The 19,482-nt window shown below is 40.6% G+C and overlaps 1 protein-coding gene across 1 annotated transcript in view; it reads left to right on the forward strand.

Moving 5' to 3' along the window:
* Positions 1-19,482, forward strand: part of LOC124802831 (dynein axonemal heavy chain 2) — a 1,031,222-nt gene that overhangs the window by 723,189 nt on the left and 288,551 nt on the right. The gene's annotated exons all lie outside the window — the stretch shown is intronic.

Genomic DNA, 19,482 nt, shown 5'->3' on the forward strand with positions numbered 1-19,482 from the left:
ACATTCCACTCTCTGATCTGTAGAATGACAGTTTTATCTCTCCTGATAACAACTTCCTCCGGATTAGTCACCACCCGGAGATCCGAATGGGGGACTATTTTACACACAAGAGGATGCCGTCGTCATTTAACCATACCCTCAAGAAAAATTATGGCTGTAGTTGCCCCTTACTTTCAGCTGTTTGTAGTACGAGCACCACAAGGCCATTTTAGTTTAGTTACAAGGGCCATCCAGACTGTTGCCCCTGCAACTACTGAAAAGGCTGTTGCCCCTCTTCAGGAACCACACGTTTGTCTGGCCTCTCAACAGATACCCCTCCGTTGTGCTTGACCTACAGTATGGGTATCGCTGAGGCACCCAAGCCTCTACCAACAGCAGGGTCCATGGTTCATGTCTCCAAAAGAAGTCGCATCCATTATAAAATCATTCTAAGTCTTCTAGTGGTTATGATAACATATCAGCAAAGTTAATCATAGAGTGCTCATGTAAGTTGAGTTCTGTCATTAGCTATTTGTGTAATCAACCTCTTATCAGCAGAACATATCCAGGCTGTCTAAAATATGCCTAGGTTAAGCCAATTTACAAGAAGGGGGATAAAGAGATACCATCAGATTTCACTTTTGCGAGATTTTTCAAAAATATTGGAAAAAGTTGTGTTCAAGCATCTTCTTAAGCACCTGACTGCAAATAGTATATTGTCCAAGTCACAGTTTGTGTTACTGAAAGGTTCTGATATAGAGAAAGCTGTTTACATGTATATCAAGAATGTAGTTAATTCATTTGATAACAAAATAGAGGCTACTGGCATTTTCTGTGACCTGTCAAAAGTCTTTGACTGTGTGAATCACAGCATTCTCTTAAGTAATTAGAATATTATGGTGTCACTGGCAGTGCTGCAAAATGGTTTGAATCTTATCTAGCTAACAGGAAAAAAAGGGTGTTGTTGAGAAGTACCTGTGAAGTAAGCTGTCAAAGTCTTTGTCTGATTGGGAATTAATTACATGTGGTGTTCCTCAAGGTTACATCTTGGGACTGTTGCCTTTCCTAGTGTACATTAATGACCTCTCATCTGTTAAATTGCCAGATGCTAATTTTGTTTTGTTTGCAGATGATACAAACACTGCAATATGTAGGAAGTCAAGTACAGATTTAGAAATGGGTGCTAATCAAATTTTCACTGACGTTAATATATAGTTAAAAGCGAATTCACTGTCATTAAACTTTGAAAAGACTTTATATACGCAGTTCAGAACCTGTAAGAGATTTTCTTTCACAAAACTTAAAATATTAACTCTGCTACCCTTATACATAAATGAGATTATTATATTTTTGTACACCAGACATGAATTATTTGAGAGAAACCATTTTGTCCATTCACATGATACTAGAAACAAAGAAAATTTTATGCTCCCCACCAACCACCTCAGACTGTATGCCCAGGGACCTCAATACATGGGATGAAAATTGGTAATAAATTAAAAGGCAAGAAGTTAATGCAGATGAAGTTAGGTTCACTTAAAAGAAAGCTATATGAGGTACTGACACTGAAGTGTTGTTACTTATTGGATGAATTCATACAGGACAAACTGGAAATTTGAGCTCGATACAATGTGTTACATATTCCAAGAAACATCCTTTTAGTGTTGTTATTTATTGTAGTTCTATTATTTGTTAACGTAAGAATCATTGTAACTGTATTCTAAATTTTTGACATGTCTCCTGTATGCAAACCAAATGGATTGCAAATGTACATCACAAGATGAATAAAACACAATTCACAATTCTCATGTGTATAACATATAAAGATATGGAGATCGAAGTGGTTGACAGTGTTAAATTTCTGGGATTACAACTCAATAGTAAATTAAGTTGGGAAGGTCATACCTCAGAATTGCTGAAGCACCTAAACAAGTCTGTATTTTCAGTGAGAATAATGTCAGATGCAGAAGATATAAATGTAAAAAAAAAACTCGAATACTTTTCTTACTTGCATTCTGTTATATTATATGGGACCATATTCTGGGGTAACTCATCAAACTGAGCAAAAGCTTTTAGCATGCAAATGCATGTAATAATATTCATTTGTGGTGTAAATTCAAGGACATCATGTAGAAACTCGTTCAAGGAACTTTGTATTCTAACCACTGCTTCTCAGTATCTTTATTCCTTACTAAAATTTGTTGCAAATAATATATCTTATTTCTAACCAATATCTCAATACATAGTATCAATACTAGAAAAAAGAACAATGTACATAAAGACCTAAAATCAGTTACCTTGGTCAAAAAAGGGGTCCAATATCCAAGAATATACATTTTCAATAATTTTCCAGCAGTCATTGCAGACAAAGCAAGTTTGAACAGAGTTTGAAAAAAATGTGACTGGCAACTCCTACTAATCTATAGATGAATATCTTAACAGAGACTGTTAGACCAGCATAAGTAAAAATGCCAATTTGATTTCAGTTTTGACAGCAGTTGGTCACAACAGTCAAGATTAGATATCTTATGTATGATAAATTTATTAAAATTGCATGGCAATGCTACGTTCTGACAGTGTGTCAATTCTGTAAATATTAGCAGTTCCAGTTTACTGTAATTTATTCACCTATTTTGATAACCTCCTGACAAATGATCAAGGTAGTGAGTACCTACATTAACATGTTTTATGTTTTTTACGTTATACTTTCTGACATGTTCCACACCCATGCATCAACATTGCATAAGAATTACATACCAACAATTTACGTAAATGTTCTGGAAGAAATATGCAATGAACTCAAGGACAGCATTATCTGGATTTCAGTTGATGAAGCTACAGACACTTGTGGCTGTTACACTGGAAATTTAATTGTTGGTACTTTAAAAGAAGAGTCTTCTTGTTTCCATTCAGGAGCCTGCAAAGAACTTAAAAATGTAAATCATTCTATGATCACCAGATTTGTGAATGAGGGTACTAGAAAAATATTTCTGCAGATGAAAAGGTGTTTGTGTTTATTTCAGATGCTGCTCCCTCTATGATCAAAGCAACAAAAGCCCTCCCAGTATTTTATCCCAAATTGATTCATGTGATGTGCTTTGCTCATGGAGTACATCGGTACATTGCCTTGCTGAAGAAGTACTTCCCATGTTTGTGAATGTAAATAAACTGATTTCATCCACAGAGTAATTGCTTCTGAGGGCTCCTGCTCGCATCAAGACCTACAAAGAGAAAGTATGAAATGTGCCTTTACACCTCTAAACAGTGGCAACTTGTTGCTGTACATGGGTTGAAGCTGTGTTGTTTTACAATGAACATTTTGAGGCCATTAGAGGGGTAGTACACAACTTCGATAGTGCAGAGGCTTTGGTAGTTTGCCAGTGCAATGAAGCTTTTAATTATTCCGGTATTAAAAGACGCATTGCTGTGATTAGCACTCATGTTTCCCATATAATTGCAAGTATTAAAAAGCTTGAAACTCAAGGTTTGGCATTGATTGAATCTATTCAGTTAGTGGATAAAATTGTTCTAGTGAACTCCTCATAGCTGGAGATACTCCCAAAAAAACTTAAAGAAAAGGTTGATAACATTTTAAACAATAACTGAGGCTTTGAACACTTGTGCCAAATTGATAGTTTTATTAATGGGACGGGTGAACTTTTACCAGAAACAAAAAGTGCTAACGTAGCACCCAAATTCAAATATTGCCCAGTTACCTCAGTTGATGTAGAACTTTCCTTTTGTGCTTATAAAAATGTTTTGAGTGATTAAAGACACAATCTTGATAGTGAATATTTGAAACAGTACTTGTGTGTATTGAACTGAGGACCTAGAAACAATGGAGAGGCTTCATCCCACCATAGCACTCAGTGGCTCACAACCCCACCACAGTCCACCCACCCCACCACCATCCCACACTGAACCCAGGGTAGTTGTGTGGTTCGGCCCCAGTGGATGCCCCCACTCCCCTCCCCCTCCCTGGAATGTCTCATACCAGGCGAGTGTAACCCCAAATAAGCCCACATTCACTGAGGCAGATGGAAAACTGCCTTAAAAACCATTGTGAGGCTGGCCGGCACACTGAACCTCGACACTAATCTGCCAGGTGGATTCGTGCTAAGGGACCAACATGCCTTCCCGCTCGAGAAGCAGCACATTAGACCGCACGGCTAACCGGGGAGGCTGGAACAGTACTTCGTCGTTTATGTTTACAGTAGTAGAGAAATGTAAAATAAATTGTAAATGATGCTTTGGTCCAATAGTATTAATTGAAAGTTAGTGCTGTTCAAAAAAATTCATGATTCTATGTCGTTTTTTAAATAAAATATTACAGAGGTTTTGGGCATGTCCATCTACATGCGATTTCTCTTGAAGTTGGTCCTGTTCATATCAATTGTTTCGCTGCAACTCACTTGTATCGCATCCACTTGTTACTGACAACAATAGCAAAGAAGGAACAATTCTTGAAACATGGTATGCGTCCCCATTTTGTAAATTTTTAGAAAATAATTCCAGAAAGGCCCTCTTCCTAACCCCTACCAGAAAGTATAGAATAAATGATATCAGTGATATGAATATATTGTTTTTTCTCATGGCCGGCGCTCTTCCTCATAATTGATATGCACAGGTTCAACTTTGAGACTGATGTACACAGTAACCACCATGTATTTTTATTATTTGCTCTTGCATATTTTGACATTTTTTAACCATTTTTCATGCTTATTTGCATGCATATTTTAAGGTTTTTATGATGCATGTAATTCGGTCTCTAGTAATGAGAGTGCTATCGTTATCCCAGATTGCAGATATGCTGTAGCATACTACACTGAATTATAAGTTGAATAAAACTTTAATGGTGGTGATCAGCATTCATCAGTTTGGTAGATGCCATGGAACACGTCATTTCACCAAGTGATTTGTTACACTACAGCCTAAAGATATTTAGCTGCTGCATGTGATTTGTTGCTGTTATCCTAATCTCAGTACTGATTTGTCCAAAAATTGACATCACAGAATTTTAACAATTGGGAAATAGTATTTGCTAACACCTTTGCAAATAAAAATCACTTTGAAATCTGGTAGTATTATAGCAGCTGCTTCAGTCACTTATATAATGCAGAAATTAATGTCATGAAGTCCTATAGCATCTCAGCTTGATCAATCAAGGTATAAAATTCGTGATGAGAACAGAGTGAGAGTGATAGCTATATTTTTTTCTGAAATTGTTTAAGAGAAAAGTGGATTGGTCACTGAGACATAGTGCCTACAGGAAGTCCACCATAATGACCTCTGTCTGTGTGCCAAGAGCCCTCAGCACCTATTACACAGAAGTCCATGCTAAGAACATTGGTCCACAGTGCAAGTGCTTGCAAGATGAAGAAAGCCTTTATGAAGAACTCAAACCCCTGAGGGAAGTTTTCAAGAACAACCACTATTCAGAACAACAAACTGAGTGTGCCCTTCAACACAAATTGACACCATGTGCAGTTGGAACCAATACCAGTGAAAAAGCAGTCAGAATCAATTATCCTCCACACAATTGATTTTATTTTTGGATGTTTAGGAGAAACTTTGAAAATATGGTTTCAAATATATAATGACCTTTCCAACAAAATGTAAAAGTGTATTATGTTGTGTGAAAGACAATCTGAGGCACTGAAAACTGCATATATATTGTGTACTGTGTGAGTGTGATGTCGTATGTTAACAATATTATGAGATGGAAAGTTGCTACTCACCATATAGCGGAGATGTTGAGTCGCAGATAGGCACAACAAAAAGATTTTCACACTTAAAGCTTTCACACAATGGCCTTTGTCAACAATACACACACACACACACACACACACACACACACACACACACACACTTACGCAAATGCATTTCAAACACACAACTGCAGTCTCAGGCAACTGAAGCCAAACTGCGAGCGGCAGCACTACTGCATGATGGGTAGGGGGTGGGGGTGGGGGAAGGAGCAGGCTGGGATGGGGAGGGGGAGAGATAGTATGGTGGGGATGATGGACAGTGAAGTGCTGCAGGTTGGGCAGTGAGCAAGGGAGAGGTGGGAAGGAAAAGGGGGGGGGGGGGAGGGGGTGAGTAGTGGAAAAGGAGAGGCATAAAGAGAAATAAATAAAAAATAAATAAAAGGACTGGATATGGTGGTGGAATGATGGCTGTGTAGTGCTAGAATGGGAGCAGGGAAGGGGCTGGGCTGGATGGATGGATGAGGACAGCGTCTAACAAAGGTTGAGGCCAGGAGGGTTACGGGAACATAGGAAAGTTCCCACCTGCACAATTCAGAAAAGCTGGTGTTGGTGGGAAGGATCCACATGGCACAGGCTGTAAAGCAGTAATTGAAATGAAGGATATCATGTTTGGAAGCGTGTTCAGCAACTGGGTTGTCCACTTGTTCATTGGACACAGTTTGTCAATGGCCATTCATGCTGACAGACAGCTTGTTGGTTGTCATGCCTACATAGAATGCAGCACGGTGGTTGCAGCTTAGCTTGTAGACCACATGAGTGATTTCACAGGTAGCCCTGCTTTGATGGCATAGGTGATGTTAGTGACCAGACTGGAGTAGGTGGTGGTAGCAGGATGTATGGGACAGGTCTTGCATCTAGGTCTATTCCAGGGGTATGAGCCATGAGGTAAGGGATTGGGAGCAGGGGTTGTGTGAGGATAGACAAGTATATTGTGTAGGTTCGGTGGACAGTGGAATAGCACTGTGGGAGGGGTGGGATGGATAGTGGGCAGGACATTTCTCATTTCAGGGGACGATGAGAGGTAATTGAAACCCTGGCAGAGAATGTAATTCAGTTGCTCCAGTCCTGGGTGGTACTGAGTTACAAGGGGAATGCTTCTCTGTGTGCCGGACAGTGGGGCTTTGGGAGGTGGTGGGAGACTGGAAAGATATGGTACAGGAGATTTGTTTTTGTACAAGGTTGGGAGGATAATTACACATGATTCAAGCAGCCTTCTAAATCAGCTGTTACTGTGCACTGCCTCACCTGTGAGCATAAACTTGGCGAGTTAATGAAAACTATTTACAGAAACAGTGAAATATACAATCCAATTCTGCTGAAGATAACAGGACATTCAGACAAATGAGGCTCCACTCAAGAATTTAACAAGCAACTGGTTAAAGACAAGCCTGCCCTCTTACATTTAGATGGTACAGAAGCAACTGTTGCAGATGGAGCAGCTTTAATAACATTGGCAGAAGAGGAACGAGTGTCAGCATCAACAGCTACAACATCAACAAGGAACATAAAATCAATAGCAACAGAAGATCAAGGATGCAATGAAGTGGACAAAAGGAGAAGAACAATGGTGATGGGAGGAGCAATATTACCACAAGGGCAGGAATCAACAGCTACAGCAGCAATAGCATCAACTATAGAAGAATAGCATGGAGCAGTGTGTATGCAAGGAGGACAGTGCCTCCTTCCCATCTAAAGGATTTTTTAATAGAAGAAAGGAAGAAGAAGTGCCCAAGATGAGTAACTTCATTTAATAATACTTCACCACAATGTTCAGTCAATAAGAAGCAAAATGCAACAATTAAAAATTTAAATGGAAGCCATAGTCAGCTTGGTTGTCTGCATTACTGAACACTTGTGTAAATGAACTTAAATTGAATGCATAGTTTTACCTTATTATGAATTAGCTTGTTACTATAGCAGAACATTAAAGAGGAGTGGAGGCTCATCTATTTGTGTGGAAAGAGGACTCCAATTCATAATTAGAAGTAACATGATTTCTTTGAGTGAAGAAAAACATTTTTAACTCTCATCAGTAGTAAAGTCAAAAGCATAAAACACTTAAAAAACAGTTTGTACTGTGCTTATATAGGTCTCCTAATGGTGATGTTGAAACTTTTTCTCTAAATTATACAAGTGCTGGACAAGATATGTAATCCTAAATGACACATTGTTATTTGTGAAGATTTAAATATCGATACGATGAAAGTGGATGAAGTCAGAAACAGATTCTTGAATATCCTGTACAACCCTCACAATGGGTAACAAATGCCACAGGAATACCCAATCACTCATCCTCAATTATTGATCATATTCAAACAGATATCAACCACAAATGTTGTAAGGTAGCTCTCAAAAGATTGGGGTATCAGACCATTCTTGTCAAATTACAGAACTTAAAATACCTACGAAGGAACAAACAAAAGTGTTTAGCTGCAGTTTTCCAAATCAAAAAGTGTGAACTTGCTATGCAGATGACCAGCCAGACATGGTTAGAAGTATTTTCAGGAACACATGTAGTTGAAAAATTTGACCGATTCAGGAACATATTCAAAATTTGAGGAGACATTTCCTAAGATAGTACATTATGTTGGGGTATCTAGTAGAAAGAACTGGGTAAGAAAAGGTATCAGAAAATCCTCTGAAACTCTCAAATATCTCACTGATATTAAAGAAAATAAGAGTGACCCAACCTTCTTACAGTTCTTTCTCAGCTACAAAAAGATGTACAGAAAACTTCTGCAGGAAGCAAAAAGAATCCAAAAAGATAAGTTCATACAGAACTCAAACAATAAAAGCAAACCCATTTGGACTATAGTAAAACAAGAAACTGGTGAAACAAAGCCAGAGCAAATGAACATAAAATTAGAGATAAGGATACAGGATGATAATTATTGAGCTATATGAAATATAATTGTCATAACTTCTGAATGGTTTGCGTTAGGACATTCAAACTGCCTGTGGTTTGCGTTAGGACATTCAAACTGCACAGTTGGCCATGGGGCATTATGGGAATTAGTATGCACTGTATGGTTTGGTTTAGTGATTTAGTATGCACTGTATGGTTTGGTTTAGTGAAAAGGCCCACTTTCATTTGACTGGGTTTGTCAACAAGCAAAACTGGCACATTTGGGGACTGAGAATCCACATTTCACAATCAAAAAGTCTCTTTATCCTCAACGGGTGACTGTGTGGTGTGCAATGTCCAGCCACGGAATAATTGGTACGATATTCCTTGATGGCATGGTGGCTGCCTAACAGTACATGATGGGTTTGGAAGATGATTTTATCCCTATTATCCAAAGTGACACTGATTTTGACAAGATGTGGTTCATGCAAGATGGAGCTCACTCCTAGCGAAGCAGGAGAGTGTTTCATGTTCTGGAGGAGCACTTTGGGAGCCACATTCTGACTCTGGGGTACACAGAGGCCACTGGCATGGGCAATGATTGGCTGCCATATTCTCCAAATCTTCACATGTGCAACTTCTTTTTGTGGGCTATGTTAAAGACAAGTGTACAGCAATAACGCCAAAACCATTGCTGAGCTGAAAAGAGCCACTGAGGATGTCACTGCCAGCATTGATCTTTCAACACTTCAGCAGGTCATGCAGAATTTTGGTATGTGTCTTACACAATGCTGCTGTTAGCCACCACTTTGTGGGGAATCAGTAGGATTGTACATACATTAAGAGTAAAATGTCCACAGGTCTACATGAGGTTCCAATGTGTCTACTAAAAGACTGCATTAGCAGCATAAAAGTGCCCTTAACAGAGATTGTAAATGAGTGATTCTTATCAGATTGCTTCCTTGATTCCCTAAAGCGGACAAAAGTCTGTCCCATGCATAAAAAAAGTGGTACAGAAAATATAGAGAATTACAGAGCAGTTTCATTACTGTCTTGCTTTTCAAAAGTAATACGAACCGTTATGAAAAACAGACATATGGATTATTTAAATAAATACTAACTTCTGTGCAAAAGAACAGTTTGGTTTATGGTCTGGAAAGGACCACAAGCTGCTATAGCAAAATTTACAAAAGTAGTTGTACAAGCACTAGATAGAAGAGAAGAAGCAACAGGCATTTTCCCAGGTGAAGCATTTGACAAAGTTAATCATGAAATCTTTTCGGTGTGCTTGGAGCTATAGGACTAAGGAGGATGGTAAATAAATGGTTTAGGTCTTAACTAACAGACAGAGTGCAGAGATTAGAGATATAGCAAATTTCAAGTGGCTTTAATTATATAGTAAAACATCTTTCAGACCCAGAATATTTGAACATTGGAGTCCCTCAAGGGAGCATGTTAGGCCCAATACTGATTCTCATATGTGTTATTGACTTCCTACAGTGGGTCATGCAAGGAGAAACTGTGTTATTTGCTGATGGCAGTAGTATAATAATTACAGACAGGACACCAGAAACGTTAGTAGTAAAAGCTGAAAAGGCTGTTATGGCAGTCTGCTACTGGTCAAATATCAATAAAGTAACTCTTAATGTAAAAATGACTAATAACATGAACATCTAAATAAATAAAAAACCTATCTAAAAACAAAGATGATGAGACTTACCAAACAAAAGCGCTGGCAGGTCGAGTCGATAGTTCTGGGTTTGAGGGGATGAGGAAGTGGCTCTGGTTATTTGCTTCTGTATCAGGTCGGGAGGGTAGTTGCGGGATGCGAAAGCTGTTTTCAGGTTGTTGGTGTAATAGTTCAGGGATTCTGGACTGGAGCAGATTCGTTTGCCACGAAGACCTAGGCTGTAGGGAAGGGACCGTTTGATGTGGAATGGGTGGCAGCTGTCATAATGGAGGTACTGTTGCTTGTTGGTGGGTTTGATGTGGACGGACGTGTGAAGCTGGCCATTGGACAGATGGAGGTCAACGTCAAGGAAAGTGGCATGGGATTTGGAGTAGGACCAGGTGAATCTGATGGAACCAAAGGAGTTGAGGTTGGAGAGGAAATTCTGGAGTTCTTCTTCACTGTGAGTCCAGATCATGAAGATGTCATCAATAAATCTGTACCAAACTTTGGGTTGGCAGGCCTGGGTAACCAAGAAGGCTTCGTCTAAGCGACCCATGAAAAGGTTGGCATACGAGGGGGCCATCCTGGTACCCATGGCTGTTCCCTTTAATTGTTGGTATGTCTGGCCTTCAAAAGTGAAGAAGTTGTGGGTCAGGATGAAGCTGGCTAAGGTAATGAGGAAAGAGGTTTTAGGTGGGGTGGCAGGTGATCGGCGTGAAAGGAAGTGCTCCAGCGCAGCGAGGCCCTGGACGTGCGGAATATTTGTGTATAAAGAAGTGGCATCAATGGTTACAAGGATGGTTTCCGGGGGTAACAGACTGGATAAGGATTCCAGGCGTTCGAGAAAGTGGTTGGTGTCTTTGATGAAGGATGGGAGACTGCATGTAATGGGTTGATGGTGTTGATCTATGTAGGCAGAAATACATTCTGTGGGGGCTTGGTAACCAGTTACAATGGGACGGCCAGGATGATTGGGTTTGTGAATTTTAGGAAGAAGGTAGAAGGTAGGGGTGTGGGGTGTCGGTGGGGTCAGGAGGTTGATGGAGTCAGGTGAAAGGTTTTGTAGGGGGCCTAAGGTTCTGAGGATTCCTTGAAGCTCCACCTGGACATCAGGAATGGGATTACCTTGGCAAACTTTGTATGTGGTGTTGTCTGAAAGCTGACGCACTCCCTCAGTCACATACTTCCGATGATCAAGTACTACGGTCGTGGAACCCTTGTCCGCCGGAAGAATGACGATGGACCGGTCAGCCTTCAGATCACGGATAGCTTGGGCTTCAGCAGTGGTGATGTTGGGAGTAGGATTAAGGTTTTTTAAGAAGGATTGAGAGGCAAGGCTGGAAGTCAGAAATTCCTGGAAGGTTTGGAGAGAGTGATTTTGAGGAAGAGGAGGTGGGTCCCGCTGTGACGGAGGATGGATCTGTTCCAGGCAGGGTTCAATTTGGATAGTGTCTTGGGGAGTTGGATCATTGGGAGTAGGATTAGGATCATTTTTCTTCGTGGCAAAGTGATATTTCCAGCAGAGAGTACGAGTGTAGGACAATAAATCTTTGACGAGGGCTGTTTGGTTGAATCTGGGAGTGGGGCTGAAGGTGAGGCCTTTGGATAGGACAGAAGTTTCGGATTGGGAGAGGGGTTTGGAGGAAAGGTTAACTACTGAATTAGGGTGTTGTGGTTCCAGATTGTGTTGATTGGAATTTTGAGGTTTTGGAGGGAGTGGAGCTGGAAGTGGGAGATTGAGTAGGTGGGAGAGACTGGGTCTGTGTGCAATGAGAGGAGGTTGAGGTTTGCTGGAAACGTTGTGAAGGGTGAGTGAGTTGCCTTTCCGGAGGTGGGAAACCAGAAGATTGGATAGTTTTTTAGGGTGGAGGGTGGCATGCTGTTCTAATTTGCGGTTGGCCTGTAGGAGGATGCTCTGAACAGCCGGTGTGGATGTGGGAGAGGAAAGATTGAGGACTTTTATTAAGGATAGGAGTTGACGGGTGCGTTCATTGGCTGAGTTGATGTGTAGGTGAAGGATTAGGTGGGCGAGGGCAATGGATTGTTCAGTTTGGATCTGGTATAGGGACTGATGGAAAGAAGGTTTGCAGCCAGAGATGGGAACTTTAAGTGTGAGGCCTTTGGGGGTAATGCCAAATGTCAGACAAGCCTGAGAAAATAAAAAATGGGAGTTTAATCTGGATAGGGCGAAGGCATGTTTGGGGAGGGAATGTAAATAAAACTTAATGGGGTCGTTGTGGGGGTGTTGTGAGGGTGCCATGGTATTAGAAGGTGGAAAGTGTAACATGAGGCTGAAATGAAAATGAAAATAAAAATATATGGGGAGAGATAAAGGTGAACTAGGAAGCAACTGGAGATCTGGTGTGAAAAAAGGCGAAAAAGTGTTGGTTAAAGCTGGGCTATGTTAATCCTGTGGTGAACTTGGGTTGGTAGACAACGATGTGCATATAGGTTAGGTGGTTGTGTTGCCGCCAAAACACGTTAAAGGGTGGAGAAATTCGGGAAAATTTCGAAAAAACTACGTGTAAATGTATTAAAAGGAGTGGTTTTGTGGTGGCAGATTATGAAGATGAGGTTAACAATTGTCTGACGAAGAAATAATTACGTTAAATTCTGTGGGAAGCAGCTAAAAATGATCAGTGATGTGAGAAAAACGGAAATGGAAATAAAGCAAAAGTTATTAGAACTAGCCGAAATGGTTGTTTAATAGGAGAAAGGAACTGTTTGTGAAATAGAAACGGTGGATTTTATAGCAGCGCTAGTGTTGAAAGCGGAAAAAAATTTTTTTTGGTTATGGTTTGGAAGTGGGTTACATATTACGTATTATTGAGTATATATCGGCGTGATGAAATTGTATACTAGATTACGGTAAAAAAGAGAAGGTGAATACAAAGTGAAACTACTGGCAAAAACAGAAAGAGAAAATAAGACGACAGAAAAGATTTCGAAATGCAACAGTGACAATAACAAACGTAATTGTTGGGTTCAAATTAATGATATGAATATAATAGAGGGAAACATTCCACGTGGGAAAATTATATCTAAAAACAAAGATGATGAGACTTACCAAACAAAAGCACTGGCAGGTTGATAGACACACAAACAAACACAAACATACACACAACATTCTAGCTTTCGCAACCAACGGTTGCTTCGTCAGGAAAGAGGGAAGGAGAGGGAAAGACAAAAGGATGTGGGTTTTAAGGGAGAGGGTAAGGAGTCATTCCAATCCCGGGAGTGGAAAGACTTACCTTAGGGGGAAAAAAGGACGGGTATACACTCGCACACACACACATATCCATCCGCACATACACAGACACAAGCAGACATTTGTAAAGGCAAAGAGTTTGGGCAGAGATGTCAGTCATGGCGATATAACAACGCATAAAATACAAAATGAAATGATAAGAGTGTCTAACTGGCACAAAATTTTTAGGCATGTATGTTGATCAACAATTAAACGTGGATGAACCTACCAGTGTACTTGGAAAATGGATTAGCACATTCTGTGTCTTGCAAATACTAACCACAGTGTGTAATAGCTCATGCCTAAAAGCAACATACAGAGACATACATTACAACATCTGTTACAGCATAATATTCGGGGTGAAAATGCTCAGAATGTGGAAAATGTGTTTAAACTGAAAAAAACAAGCCAACGGAATAATGGGCAAGAGCCACAGAATGGCCCACTGCATTGAGCTGTTCAAAAAATGGGGTATTCTGACAGTTCCAAGTGAATATGTATTCAAAACTGCAGTTTTTATGCAAAAAGCATTGAGCAATATGCCGCAAACAGCTCCATACATTATCATCAAACGAGATACAGCAATTGCTTGGACCTCAATAGAATGCAATATGCAGCAAACAGCTCCATACATTATCATCAAATGAGATACAGCGATTGCTTGTACCTTCATAGAAGGAGTCAAGATATGTAGTAGACTGCCAAAAGAGATCAAAAACATGAAGGAACTCTATAAATTTAAAACGTATCTTAAAGAATATTTAATAAAAACACGTGAATGTAGACTTTCCCAGCATACACAGCTGATAAAAAGCTTTCAGGTTTCCAGCCAGGTGACAATATTATAAAACTGCAATGAGTGGTATACTCATTATCTTCTGGCAAATTGTCAAGATTTTGTGGATGCTGTCCTACTTGTATCTGCAGTGTGCCCCCCTCTACCTGGCTCCTGGAGGCTGGGTACAGAGAGCTGGTGGGTGGGGTGGGAGGGGGTGAAAACACGGTGGTGGGGGTAACGGGCATGCCATCTCTGCCAGGGCACTCTGGCCCTGTCTCATGAGAAAGAAGGTGGTGGGTGTGCACTCGACAAATTACTGCTATCGCTGGATTCCATGCCACACTCAGTTGATATCCTTCATCTCTGTTTACTAAGATCCTTGTGAATCCGAATTTTGATGGACTCTTTTATGATGCTGTCCCAGTAGCAAACGGCTTGGCAGAGCAACTTGATGTTCCTGAAATCAAATGTGTAGTTTTCCTTGATGCTGTGTTCTGCTATGACTGATTTCTCCATCTGTCCCAGCCACACATGCCCGATATGTATTGCAATGTTCAGAATACATTACTGCTTTTGTCCAATGTAATATTGACTGCATTCAAAGGCGATGCTGTAAATTCCTGGTACATTGAGTTTAAATGGGTCTTTTGCAGAGCCAAGCCACCCTTTCGTCTTCGGCGGTGGTCAGAAGATGGTTTTTATGTTCGGTTTTTTCAGGAGCCTCCTAGTTTTGCTTTACAGGGGAACCCAAATATGGAAGAAAAGCCAGTTTCTTGACTTCTCCCTGTTCCAAATTTCCCGTGATGTCTCTCATCTTGAATGCTCATTTCGCAAAAATGGGTACTACGAAGCACAGATTATGAGGATGTTCAAGACAAGACGTGTTGTGGAAAATCGGGGAGAGGGAGAAGAAGACAAGTCACAAACTTTTGTTATGTACTTGGGACCACTGTCAGCCAACACTGGGAGGCTTCTGGAAAAATTGAACTTGAAAACCATCTTCCAACCATCGCCAAAGATGAAAGAGTGGCTCAACTCTGCGAAAGACGACCCACTTAAACTCACCGTACCAGGAATTTACAGTGTCGTATGCGAATTCAGTCAACATTACATTGGACAAAGGCAGTGATGTATTCTAAACATTGCAATTAACACATTGGGCATGTGTGGTTGGGACAGATGGAGAAATTGGTGATAGCAGAACAGAGCATCATGGAGGACCACACATTTAACTTCGAGAACACAAAGGTGGAAAGGCAAGCCACCAGATATTGGGACAATGTCACAAAATAGTCATTCAAAAGTTGGATTGACAAGAATTTTGTAAACAAATGTCAAGGATACCAACTGAGTGTGGAATGGAATCCAGCGACAGTGTCAATTCACCGTCAGTGTGCCAGCCACTGTACTCCTTGCGAGACAAGCCTGAAATGGTCTTGTAGAAATGCAAACGGTGCGCCTGCTACCTCCACCACTGCAATTTTACCCCCCGACCCACTTGCCAGCCTCTCTGTACCCAGCATCGTGGAGCCAGGTGCAGGGGATACACCATAGACATGAGTGGCATCAACAGAATCTCAGCACTTTGCCAGAAGATGATGAGTATGTCGCTTGTTGAAATGGTGTGGTCTTATGACACTGCCACCTGGCTGGAAACCAAAGAGCTTTTAAGCTACAAAAAAAAAAAAATAGTTTTTACTCTATTAAAGAGTTCATTCAAGATAAAGCTATTACAAACAAATAAGCAAGTTGACCAATCACAAAGTAGGCAAAGAGGATGGTGTCTGCTTGTAAACAACTCAATACATTGTAGTTTGTAATTTACTCCTTGAAGCTCAAAGCCAAGTTGTGTTATCGGAGGAGTCTTATGATTCATTTCTCTTGTTTGAAGCAGGCTCGTCTGCCTTATGTAATGCAGTGATAAACTGTGTGTCTTACATGAATCCAGCACTTGATTTACTCTGTCTCCACTATTAAGTGGGTTTTCTCGTGGCATTCTTACTACATTTTTTTTTTTTTTTTTTTTTTTACATTTTAGGCAAAAATACACTACTGGCCATTAAAATTGCTACACCACAAAGATGATGTGCTACAGACATGAAATTTAACTGACAGGAAGAAGATTCTGTGATATGCAAATGATTAGCTTTTCAAAGCATTCACATAAGGTTGGCACTGGTGGCGACACCTACAACGTGCTGACATGAGGAAAGTTTACAACCAATTTCTCATACACAAACAGCAGTTGTCCGGCATTGCCTGGTGAAACGCTGTTTTGATGCCTCGTGTAAGGAGGAGAAATGCATACCATCACGTTTCCGACTTTGATAAAGATCGGATTGTAGCCTATCACGATTGCGGTTTATCATATCGCGACATTGCTGCTTGCGTTGGTCGAGAGCCAATGACTGTTAGCAGAATATGGGATCGGTGGGTTCAGGAGGGTAATACGGAATGCTGTGCTGCATCCCAATGGCCTCGTATCACTTGCAGTTGAGATGACAGGCATCTTATCTGCGTGGCTGTAACAGATCGTGCAGCCAAGTCTCGATCCCTGAGTCAACAGATGGGAACGTTTGCAAGACAACAACCATCTGCATGAACATTTCAATGACGTTTGCAGCAGCATGGACTATCAGCTCAGAGACTATGGCTGCGGTTACCCTTGACACTACATCACAGACAGGAGCACCTGCGATGGTGTACTCAACGACGAACCTGGGTGCACGAATGGCAAAACATCATTTTTTTGGATGAATCCAGGTTCTGTTTACAGCATTATGATGGTCATATCTGTGTCTGGCGACATCGCGGTGAACGCACATTGGAAGCGTGTATTTGTCATCGCCATACTGGCGTATCACCTAAGGTGATGGTATGGGGCGCCATTGGTTACACATCTCGGTCACCTCTTGTTCGCATTGACGGCACTTTGAATAGTGGATGTTACATTTCAGATGCGTTATGACCCGTGGCTCTGCCCTTCATTCGATCCTTGCGAAACCCTACATTTCAGCAGGATAATGCACGACCGCATGTTGCAGGTCCTTTACGGGCCTTTCTGGATACAGAAAATGTTCGACTGCTGCCCTGGCCAGCACATTCTCCAGATCTCTTACCAATTGAGAACATCTGGTCAGTGGTGGCCGAGCAACTGGCTCGCCACAATATTCCAATCTCTACTCTTGATGAACTGTGGTATCGTATTAAAGCTGCATAGGTAGCTGTACCTGTACACGCCATCCAAGCTCTGTTTGACTCAATGCCTAGGCATATCAAGGCCGTTATTACTGCCAGAGGTGGTTGTTCTGGGTACTGATTTCTCAGGATCTACGCACCCAAACTGCATGAAAATGTAATCACATGCCAGTTCTAGTATAATATATTTGTCCAATGAATACCCATTTATCATCTGCATTTCTTCTTGGTGTAGCAATTTTAATGGCCAGTAGTGTATTATGCTCAATTTGAATCTGTTGACCAATTTCTTCTTTAGGAGAGCCAGGAAACAATCATTAGGGCTGTATACAGGGTGTACCATTCACAGTTTGGTGCAGATCAAATAGCGAGTAGTATAATCTGTTTTCAATACCTGGTGGAGAAAAGTGAGGAAATTGTCAAAATATTGTGTAAAGAGAAAATAACAACTTGACTGCAACCCAAGAATTTGTAAACAATCAATTTTGTTGAAAAAGCATGAAAGATCATATATTTTACCATCTCCATTGGTATATAATTTGATTTATATCTCTTTTTGACAAATGCACATACACAAAACACCAAAAGTTTTGTATGCAAATGCAATTTATCATTTTAGAATATATAAAACTAGCTGTGCTTGTTTAGTGTAATTTAATAGATAAAAAATCTACTTACCAGGCAGCGGCAGGAGAACACATGTATGAAAGGTGTTAACAGTGTGCAAGTTTGAAATCTCTCCCAACAATCAATCTTTCCTTTCTTGCAATACTCACTAATGTGCAAAAAGCTTAAGTAACACAGACATATCCCAAAATACAGCAATTTCAGTGCTATGCATAAGTGAGCATTGTTCAAATGAAATGCAAACAAGCACAACTAAAATATCAACAAAAATAATCAGTTTTTGGAAATAAAATGTAATTGGATAGATAAAAAAGAATCTACTTGCCAAGCAGTGGCAGCTTTCAGAGCCAGTGGCATCTTCTTCTGCCAGAAGGGTTGAAGGGCAGGGAAGAGAGGTGAAGGGAAAGGAAGGGTGAGGTTGAGGAAATTCGGAAGATTTTGGAAAAGTCACCTAGAATCCCATGTCAGGGGAGACTGACTGGATGGAATGTAAAGGGAAGATTGATTGTTGACAGAGACTTGAAATCTCTACCAACAATCAGTCTTTTCTTCTCATCCCATCTTGTAACTCTCCCCTGACCTGGGGTTCTGGGTGACAAAATGAATCTGATCATTGATATCCAAACTCCATACCTATTAATGAGTGGGTTCATAGGCTGTATCTGGTAAAACATGATTTGCCAATAGTCTCAACAGATACAAAAGCAATATATGCCAAGCAAGCCACTGTGAGTGCCATTTCCTGCTCTGTTTTAACATATGTTATAGCTTTTTTAATACTTAAATGACTGTTACCTCAGTACAGCTCAACAGTAATTGTGCAGTAGGTCTATGATGTCATAATGTCCTATGAACCACATATAAAAAATGTACTCACCAAGCTGCGGCAGAACACTCACACATGAAAGACTGTTGTGACTGGCAAGCTTTCAGAGCCAGTGGCTCCTTCTTCAGGCAGAAGGGTTGAAGGGGAAGGAAGAAGGGAGAAGGAAAAGGCTGGAGAGGTCTAGGAAGAGGGGTAGATTTTGGGAAAGTCACCCAGAACCACAGGTCAGAGGAGACTTACCGTATGGGATGTGAAAGAAAGACAGACTGTTGGGGACGCATAGGACTAGATTTAAAAACATGAGAGCTTAAAGGTGGAAGACAGGGTAATACGTAAGAGAGGATTACTACTAAAACATCATGCATGAGTTAATAAGAGTGAGAAGCTAAGTGCATTCTACATAGCAAAGTTGGGAGAGGGCAGTGAAAAATAGACAGGAAAGACACTGAAGAAACAGAGTGAAGCAAAGAGTGTTTTTTCTTCACTGTAACTAGTTTTCATTGCCCCCTCCAACCTTTGTTATGTACAATGTGCGTAACTTC

The sequence above is a fragment of the Schistocerca piceifrons genome, chromosome 6, assembly GCF_021461385.2.
Source record: "Schistocerca piceifrons isolate TAMUIC-IGC-003096 chromosome 6, iqSchPice1.1, whole genome shotgun sequence".
NCBI lineage: Eukaryota > Metazoa > Arthropoda > Insecta > Orthoptera > Acrididae > Schistocerca > Schistocerca piceifrons.